The 9322-nt window shown below is 33.6% G+C and overlaps 2 pseudogenes; one reads left to right on the top strand and one right to left on the bottom strand.

The window, feature by feature from the left end:
- Window positions 1-4249: 4249 nt before the first annotated feature.
- On the bottom strand, window positions 4250-5603 carry LOC125210123 (senescence-specific cysteine protease SAG39 pseudogene; annotated as a pseudogene).
- Window positions 5604-7747: 2144 nt separating this feature from the next.
- Window positions 7748-8595, top strand: LOC148930892 (metalloendoproteinase 5-MMP pseudogene; annotated as a pseudogene).
- The last annotated feature ends 727 nt before the right edge of the window (window positions 8596-9322 follow it).

Below are 9322 nucleotides of genomic sequence, written 5' to 3'. Positions count from 1 at the left end.
GGGACTCTTAAAATTGTAGAATTGGATTGAGATAATGGAGAAATCTCCATTGGAAGAAGAAAAAGAAACTGAAAATATGAAAAACTGTCGGTAGAGAGAGATATGAGAAAAGGGGAAAATTCATTTATGGACTACATTTTACTGAAGTGTTAAAATGCAAAATACAAATAAATGCCTTATATATAGGCACAAATACAACTAATAAAATTCTAATCTAAAGCCTAATTACATTTTATTTTATAGTTTCAACAGCCTCCCTCGAGATGGAAGCAAAATGCTACCATCTTGACAAAAACATCAAACTACAAACATCTAAAATTTATTCTAACTCTCCCTTGAGATCATCATGAGCTGCTGGAGAGAAACCATTTCAGGCCTTGAGTTTCTTTCTTCATACCTTCTTAAAGATTGTTGATGGAGCACAACTTCAATGAATATCATAGCCCAAGCTATCTATACCCAAGCAACGTTGTTTGTGGCAACTGAAATAAATGGATTGAGAGTCTGTAATCCAACTGATCCAATCTCACAGACCTGCTGTTCAGTGATGTTTTATATACTTTGGACCACAATCAAACACCATAAAATTTAACAACAGAATCAATCACATCAGACTGGTTTCATTGAGGAAATCACTCCATCTTGAGCATTTGCAAACCAATTGGAGCTGCTGCTGCATATTATAGTAAAACCTTGCTGCCTCAAAACATTCACTAGCATCGAGTACAGCCAAAATCACCACACAAACCAAATAACAACCTCCAATTCTCCAATATAGCTCAACAAGAGCTTTACACCAAAAAATCACCAATTGCAACTTTCAATCCCCCACCCAACGCAAGACCATCAACAGCCACGAAAGGTCTTGCAGTTGCAACAACTAGGAACCATCACAACACCAACAACGAACAACAATTCTAATTGGTGATTGATGAGAAACAAAACACCAAATTGGTATAGAAAAAAAAACAGAGGAATCATCCGACGATTTCATCGGTGAGAATAGAGCAAATTCAGAGATAGATTCAACCGAACAATCGGTGAACAACAAAACAAACATCCGACATACAATCGGAAAACCAGAGATAAATCTGAAAACATATTCAGATTCAACAACAAATTTGAGAAATCACATCTCAAATACTGAAACGAGAGAAACAAACTTGGATCATACAAATCCAAAAAAAACAACGAACCGATTCAAACAACGAACCGATTCAAACATCAGAATTGAAAAATCAGAGAGATTTGAAGAGAGAAAAATCAGAACCTGAAAAAGGATCAACCGCAAATGCAGCGGGCAAATTCTACAGCAAACCTCACCAAACAGCAACTGCAGTGAGCCGAGCACATACTCTCCGGCGACAAAGCAGAATACCAAAAAACACCAACCCTAGATCTATTGATATCAAACGGAAAATCAACAAAAGGATAGAGAAGTTAGAGGTAATCAGAGGCGCGCAGCGGATTTTGCACTCTGATACCATGTTAAAATTGTAGAATTGGATTGAGATAATGGAGAAATCTCCATTGGAGGAAGAAAAAGAAACTGAAAATATGAAGAACCGTCGGTAGAGAGAGATATGAGAAAAGGGAAAAATTCATTTATGGACTACATTTTACTGAAGTGTTAAAATGAAAAATACAAATAAATGCCTTATATATAGGCACAAATACAACTAATAAAATTCTAATCTAAAGCCTAATTACATTTTATTTTATAGTTTCAACAGCCTCCCTCAAGATGGAAGCAAAATGCTACCATCTTGACAAAAACATCAAACTACAAACATCTAAAATTTATTCTAACTCTCCCTTGAGATCATCATGAGCTGCTGGAGAGAAACCATTTCAGGCCTTGAGTTTCTTTCTTCATACCTTCTTAAAGATTGTTGATGGAGCACAACTTCAATGAATATCATAGCCCAAGCTATCTATACCCAAGCAACGTTGTTTGTGGCAACTGAAATAAATGGATTGAGAGTCTGTAATCCAACTGATCCAATCTCACAAACCTGCTGTTCAGTGATGTTTTATATACTTTGGACCACAATCAAACACTATAAAATTTAACAACAGAATCAATCACATCAGACTGGTTTCATTGAGGAAATCACTCCATCTTGAGCATTTGCAAACCAATTGGAGCTGCTGCTGCATATTATGGTAAAACCTTGCTGCCTCAAAACATTCACTAGCATCGAGTACAGGCAAAATCACCACACAAACCAAATAACAACCTCCAATTCTCCAATATAGCTCAACAAGAGCTTTACACCAAAAAATCACCAATTGCAACTTTCAATCCCCCACCCAACGCAAGACCATCAACAGCCACGAAAGGTCTTGCAGTTGCAACAACTAGGAACCATCACAACACCAACAACGAACAACAATTCTAATTGGTGATTGATGAGAAACAAAACACCAAATTGGTATAGAAAAAAAAACAGAGGAATCATCCGACGATTTCATCGGTGAGAATAGAGCAAATTCAGAGATAGATTCAACCGAACAATCGGTGAACAACAAAACAAACATCCGACATACAATCGGAAAACCAGAGATAAATCTGAAAACATATTCAGATTCAACAACAAATTTGAGAAATCACATCTCAAATACTGAAACGAGAGAAACAAACTTGGATCATACAAATCCAAAAAAAACAACGAACCGATTCAAACAACGAACCGATTCAAACATCAGAATTGAAAAATCAGAGAGATTTGAAGAGAGAAAAATCAGAACCTGAAAAAGGATCAACCGCAAATGCAGCGGGCAAATTCTACAGCAAACCTCACCAAACAGCAACTGCAGTGAGCCGAGCACATACTCTCCGGCGACAAAGCAGAATACCAAAAAACACCAACCCTAGATCTATTGATATCAAACGGAAAATCAACAAAAGGATAGAGAAGTTAGAGGTAATCAGAGGCGCGCAGCGGATTTTGCGCTCTGATACCATGTTAAAATTGTAGAATTGGATTGAGATAATGGAGAAATCTCCATTGGAGGAAGAAAAAGAAACTGAAAATATGAAAAACCTTTTGTAGAGAGAAATATGAGAAAAGGGGAAAATTCATTTATGGACTACATTTTACTGAAGTGTTAAAATGCAAAATACAAATAAATGCCTTATATATAGGCACAAATACAACTAATAAAATTCTAATCTAAAGCCTAATTACATTTTATTTTATAGTTTCAACAGGGACCACTGAGAAATACACGAGCTAGATTCGGAGTTACTCCGCAAAATGAGGTGAACATGGTCATGGTCGAATATTTGGATTAAAATCAGATAAATTTTTTATTTACTTCACACATGCATATATGCCATTTCTCAATTGGAAAAGAAATTACGAGGAATTCAAGCAGAAACAAAACAAATCTAGTTTGGTTTTTAGACAAACAATAGGTGGGCGTACAACTAGTCTAAAATCGAAAAGCAATTAAAATAAAATAAAAATTGCACGAATTGATTTATTTTATCCAAGATTATTCAGTTGATCAACACAAATTTGCGAAATATATATATGAACTCATACAGAATCGAAGCCAAAGACATACAAATTTATGAGTTTCAAAATTTATACTATTAAAAACTAAATAGTCAATTTGATCCAACATGTATCAATTTGATCCAATAGTATCAATTAATGATTCATGTGCAATACATGTCAAATACTACCATTCAAAAACATAAAACATTAGCATAACATTGAATAACTAGTATCAAGATACATTACCCGACTACTCAATTAGATTATTTAATTTCAATTTTTAACTTTAACGGAATTGGTATGATAACAACTGAATTTGATGCAAAGATATTTTCTAATTATTTAACTTGCATTTGTGTCCTCTCACAAACAACTAATTTATCCTAAGGAAACTTACTTTAGCTGTTTTCTTATCAATACTTTTTATCGCACCTATCTTGAATTATGTACAGATAGATTGTTTATGATATTTCGATTTGTGTTGTCTTTGTTTTTTTGGAAATCAAGTTTCTCATTGTTGGATCCGAACCAAATAAATTAAGACTTTTGACATCACGTGTTTATATAATGTGAAATTGATAAACATGATGTTCAAAATTTTACACAATTTGTTCGGCAAACAAGGTACATACTCCATAAAATTATAAATGGGTAAAAAATAGGATACTTATTGTAAATGATAAAATTTTCATATTCAAAGGACACATCGTTCTTATCTATTCTATGAGCTAAATGCAGAAGAATCATGCAATTGGATAGCAACCAAGCTTTGCTATACCACACATGCCTTCCTTAGCATCTATATTTCTATGTAGTTTCATATATCCATCCTCTCCCCATCCTAGTCCCCATGAATTCTTGACTAACCAAAACTTAACTCCATCTTTACTTTCGCCATAACCAACTAGTGCAACTGCATGATTTAAATTAGTTCCACACTTCCCTGTCAAAACCCCAGATCGATAAAATTGCCAGGTTGTGATGTCAACGTCAACCGAGACAGGTTGGTTAGCTACGGCCTCTAACAATGCTGTCTCATTATTAAAAGGGATAAAACCAATGTCAGTGATCTTTGAGGAAAGAGAAGATTGCTTGTTATTGGCACATGATGTTGGAATTCCCGTGTAAGGATAGTCGGTCTCAGATGCTAGACCTCCATTTTTAATAACGAAATCAATTGCATTAATTTGTGTTCCACTATTGCAGCCTTCGTGCTTGTAATTGCAATCCAAAATATGTTGCTCTGATAATTCATTTAGGTTGCCTGATCGGATGGCTATTATGCCTTCAATAGTAGCAACGGCTGAGAATGCCCAACAACTTCCTACATATGAAAATTATGCGAGATATCCATCTCCCCATTAATGACTGAATTTACTAAAAAAAACAAAATTGTATTTTGAGCTCATAACTAAAAGCATGCATATTCATTTTTAAAAATTGAGCTATATATAAGAAAAGGATGGAAAAGACTTAAATGTTATCACACACATTAGAGTGAAATGAAGAAAAAAACCTACCATTGGAAAAACATCAACATAACTTGGAGAAATTTATCTACAAATGGTGATCAGAGAGGACACGCTAGGTAGCTGATTTGTCCACTATAAACACCCGACACACATATATAGTATGTGGTTCAAATAAATTTTTAAAACTTATGAGAACTATGCAGATTGCATATGGTTCATTTTAAAGTTTTCATAACTATCATAATATAAATTATAATGCATTGTACTGTTACTATAGAAGACAATAGGTCATAGAGTCAGAGAACTAACCACATCTTCCTTGATCCTTAACCGCTGTAACAGCATTGTGATCCCTCCAATCAAAACTAGCTGGTATATCTTTCATATTTTTGTATACAAAAGATGATTGATTCAATGATGCTACCTTAAGCGATGCGATAGAATTTTTTGCATACTTAGCAAAGAACTCTTCATTTGTTAGATCTGCAAATTTGTTTATTCCAAGCTTGTACGTGTGATTCCCTTCTTGATTATGCCTCTCAATAAGCCGCACATTTTCTTTAAATATTTGAAACCGAGCTTCCTTTACTTCCTCATTCTCATAGAAGAATCCATGTTGAGCCATCCATTTCTCATGTTTTATAGACATGCTTTCCTCACTATAAGACAACGATAATTTTACATGATAACATGTTGCAAAAATACACAAAAGAATTGCATGATAACAATTTTTATTGGAAGACATTACGAGATTAAATGTTTTCTTAGAGGATTCTATAGACTAGTGTGATGTTTTGAGAAAGTTATGTATTGTTTATTTATGGCTATACCTCTTAGCTGGTTATTGATTTAAATTAAATGTGGATTCGGTTATTATTCAAAATTTATGTGGGGCATCAATTGATTTATGAGTTACCATGAGCTCATCCATCACATTTAAATCTAATAAATGATATCTTCAATTCCATAATATCTTCTATTAATTTTTTACATAAACTGCCTATATATTTATAAAGATCGAGCATACACAAACCGTTTATTGATTAACTTGCATTCAATTTATGATTTAACATAAATTGAGCGTACTTTCTTGAAATAAAAATTGTTATATTAATAAGGGAAAATTGTTGACTTGACTCGTCCCTGATTAGTGTAGTTAGTAGTATTTGATTTAATCTTTTCTATAATTATATTTTCTAAAATCATAGGAAGAAGTTGTACGCATCGCATATGCAATCTATTAATACACGTTTCCTCGAATCAATGTTGATTCCTATATCTTTGTTTACATGGTATGAGTATCAGTCATACATACTTTCTTAAATCGTATCATTCCGCAGTCACACCCTAATTATTGTAATTAGTATTTAATTTAATATTTTCTATAATTATATTCCCGTAAATCATGGTAAGTTGATTTAAACCCTATAATTAATCCATAATTAACACGAGTTTTCTCTAATCACCAATTCACGGTGATTCCCATATCTTTTTTTTGGTAAAGTGATCCCCTTATCTTTGTTTACACATTATTATCCACTATTTTCTGCATTACATGCAAGAAAGTAAACGATTAAACGTGATATGCCTAAGTACATGCTAATGTTTGATACCCTAGTATTAATATCAAATCCCAATCATTGAATTCAAAGACCGATAAGGTGATAAGGCATTGTGATTTGTGGAAATTTATTTTCATTAGGGTATGTTTATTTGCCTTGTAAGCTCCTAATTCACAGACCGATAAGGCAACTGATGTGAATGAAAAGATTAAAAAATTATATATTTATATATATATTTTTAAATTTCATCTTTAAAAGAATTATCTCAATTAATATGATGAAGTACTAGTACTATATTGTAAGTAATAGAATAAAAAAAACAAGAGCAAATGTAAATGGTTTGTGTATACCCGATCTTTATAAATAGGCAGTTTATGTTTCTTTAAAATTAATTGAAGATATTATAAAATTGAACATATGGCATTTATTAGATCATTATAAATAGGCATTTTATGTTAAAAATTTAATTGAAGATCTGAATCTATGTAACAGTATAATTTATAGCTATAAATACACTATGCATAACTTTCTCAAAACATCAATTAATCCAGTAATGCAGAATTTTAATTTTAGAGGATCTAAACTGTTGTTATTAATTGTTGCATAAGTTTAATGTCAACGACTCCAAATAATTAGAGAACGAACAATATAAATTAGAGATACATATGGAATAGTGTCATCATCGAAATAATTTTAAGAATTTGTTTAAGTATAAAGTAACTTTAAAATTATTACTAGAGTAAAGACCAAAATTGGTCCTAAACATATACCAATTTTATGATTTTGGTCCTAAACATTATCTTTTGGATTTTTTGGTGCTGAACATATGGAAATTTGATCATTTTGGTCCTCCGTCAACATTTTTGTTAAAAACTAACGGTCAACGGATTTAATCCCTATTTTGACCAAATTAAACTTTTAATTCTGATTTTTTACTTCCTAATTAATTCCCTAATTATTTTTATAAATATTCTTTTAAAATTAGAATTAGATAATATGTTTAGGGATTGTTTCACTTCAATTAAATAATAGTCAACATATTTAATCCAATTTTAATCAAATTAGACTTTTAATTCTAATTTTTAAGTTACTAATTAATTCCCTAATAATTATTTTAGCAAATATTCATTTAAAATCAGATATAAGTTTGAGCAAATATTACTAATAAGTTTTCGTCAATTCCAGGTTCCAGCTTTCATTATTCTAAAAGTTTCGAAGGGATGCATTCGGCGCTCTCCACAGCTGCCGGAGAGCAAGCCTCAAAAAGCATTTCCATCTATTCGGCTACATCAATACCTCCTCCGACGATTTCTTCGAATTCCTTGAATCCACAGTCAAAAACTACCAATTAAACTTCAACCTCAACCAAACCGGCGAGCTCGACGCGCCGACGCCAGCAAATCATCCTCCCAACTGCGGCAACGTCGACATCATCCACGATGCGTTCAGGAAAATCGTCGAACACCTACAGCGCAAACTCAACAATCCACACGTCGCGCACTACTCCTACTTCCCCAACCGCCCGCGCCGGCCGCCGGGGAAGAGCTAGCTCACCTATGCATTAGCGCCAGAGAAACAACTCTTCGATTTGGTAGAGGCATCTTTGTGAGCGGTGGTCGGAGGTGACGCCGCTGACGTTTGTAGCGACGATGTCGTTCAACCGCGCGGATCTGAGGATCGGATTCTTCAGCGGCGACGGGGAGCCTTTCGACGGCGTGCTGGGGACGCTGGCGCACGCGTTCGCGCCGCCGGTGGGGCAGCTGCACTTCGACGGGAGGAGTATTGAATTTTCCAATTTGGGGGTGTTCCTCTTTAAAAGTACAGTAGAGAGAAAATCAACTGGGGAAGAAATGGGAGAGGGAGAGAAAGAGATAATGTGATTTAAATATTAAGTTGCTTATAATAATTAAGAATGTAATTTGAGGGTTAATAATCACGTTTAAAGATTGTAATTGGGTCAAAATCGTGTTCAAAGATGTTGACCGTTACAATTTAACGGAACCGTCAGTTTAGGACCAATTGTGATCCGATTTGAAATGTGTAGGACCAATTGTGATCCGATTTGAAATGTGCAGGACCAAAAAATTCAAAAGATAAAGTTTAGGACCAAAATCATAAAATGGTCATATGCTCAGGACCAATTTTAGCCTTTACTCTTATTACTAATACAAGTATAATATACATATGCATGCTAAAGATTTATTACAATAACAATATTTATTGAAATGGAAAAAAGTATACATTTTGGTGATATAAAGAGTGAAAAAATAAAATAAAAATTGAATTAAGTAAAATAATTGGACAAATTTGAGAAAATAAAAAATACTACTCCCTCCGTCCCCTATTAGGAGTCACTCTTTGACCGGGTACGGGTTTTAAAAAATGTAAAGAAAAGTTGGTTGAAAAAGTTAGTGAAATGTGAGACCCATTTTTTTATATTGGTTTTATAATAAAATGTGAGTGAGTTGAGTTAGTGGAATATGGGACATACTTACTATTTATGGTAAAAATGAAGTGCGACTCTTAATTGAGGACGGACTAAAATGGAAAAGTGTGACTCTTAACGAGGGACGGAGGAAGTATATAATAAAGTTATTATAAAAGAAAATGAGTATGGTCAAAAGTGGTCCTAAAGATATTACGATTTGCCAAATAAAGATTCTAAATGCTCAATCCACATGAGTTTATTAACCTACAAATCAAAGCTAGAAACCGAAAATATGTTTGATTTATCAAAAAATCAAATCCCCACATCACTCGTGTTTTCCCTCACAGTAAAATG

Source organism: Salvia hispanica, chromosome 3 (genome assembly GCF_029641045.1).
Source record: "Salvia hispanica isolate PSC_SH4W2 chromosome 3, Shi_PSC_v1, whole genome shotgun sequence".
Classification (NCBI taxonomy): Eukaryota; Viridiplantae; Streptophyta; class Magnoliopsida; order Lamiales; family Lamiaceae; genus Salvia; species Salvia hispanica.
Note: the sequence above shows the minus strand (reverse complement) of the source record. Positions and strands in the feature narration are given on the sequence as shown.